Here is a 1,255-nt window from a genome sequence, read left to right on the forward strand (position 1 = left end):
AGTGTGAACAAGTTGGAAAGAGGCAAAGTTGTCTACGTAGCCAAAGGTGTCCTTCTTTTCAGCGTGGCTCTCTTGTGTACCCCTCTCTGATCACACAATGCTGGATGAGTGTCACACCATAGGGGCGCCGGACCCACTCTCCAAGGTCAGGCCAAGACACGAAGTGAGCATCACACTCTGCGCTGGTCTCTCTCCTGGCCTCGCTGCGCGTTTCCCCTTCTCGTCTCTCTTTCATGGGTCTAAAGACACCTTCTAGTCCCTTGTCTTTTCTTCTCGATAAATCACCCCACTTTTGGAGGGGAGACCAAGTAGAATCATGAAACATTTTTAAAGTCTAACTTATTTAAGAGCCTGAACCATTTTTTTAAAAAAGTTGTTCTTCCTGTTGGATGTTCAACCTAGTGATAGACAAAAAGGCAGCTCAGAGCTTTGCAGGTAACTTGCTTCCCACAAATTGCTTGTGTTCGCAGCTCCTTCTACTCCTCCCAAGTAGAATTTCTTGCCTTTTTGACTTGCCAGTGCTGGCCTGATGCTCATCAGGGGTTGGATTTTCTTACATCTGTTGCCTTCTTTCCTTTTCTGCTTTTGTTCAGGCCTTTCTTGTTACCCACCTAAGTTATGATTATACTTTTAATTATTCCTCTTACTTTGATGGACATTGCTCTCTGAACGTGTTCTGAATTCGCTGCCCGTACAATGACATCTTCGCCATGTTTGCTGCTGCTCAAAATCCCATCTATTCATTAAGGAACAGAGCAAAGACTTCCTTCTCCGTAAAAAGTGTCACCCTTTTACAAACATCTTTCCACCTGCAGCTCCTTAGCACGGTGTCTCTGTAGCCCATGAGATACTTAACTCACTTTAGTGTTTCTGTAGTTGTAGACAGCTTGTGAAACGGCTGCTAAATGAGGCGCTCTGCACTAGATCCTGGAGGATGGGGTCAAGGATGGAGACATGGTCCCTGGCTTCAAGCATTGTACTCTCTTAGATGAGTCCTCAGAGAAGAAGATGGCAGAGAGCCAAGAAGGAAGTCGAAGAGGACCGGCACCCATGTCAAGACAGAGGCATTTACTCTCTACACAGTTAAGGCTTCACTCTATTCTTGCACCTGAATCTACACTGGCTGTGTTGCAGATATGTGTGTTCATGTGTGTGTGTGTGTGTATATCTATCTATCTATCTATCTATCTATCTATCTATCTATCTATCTATCTATCTATTTAACTGAGTAACAGGGAAAACTTTGTTAAAAATA

This window comes from Pteropus alecto, unplaced genomic scaffold, assembly GCF_000325575.1.
Source record: "Pteropus alecto unplaced genomic scaffold, ASM32557v1 scaffold16, whole genome shotgun sequence".
NCBI classification, from domain to species: Eukaryota; Metazoa; Chordata; class Mammalia; order Chiroptera; family Pteropodidae; genus Pteropus; species Pteropus alecto.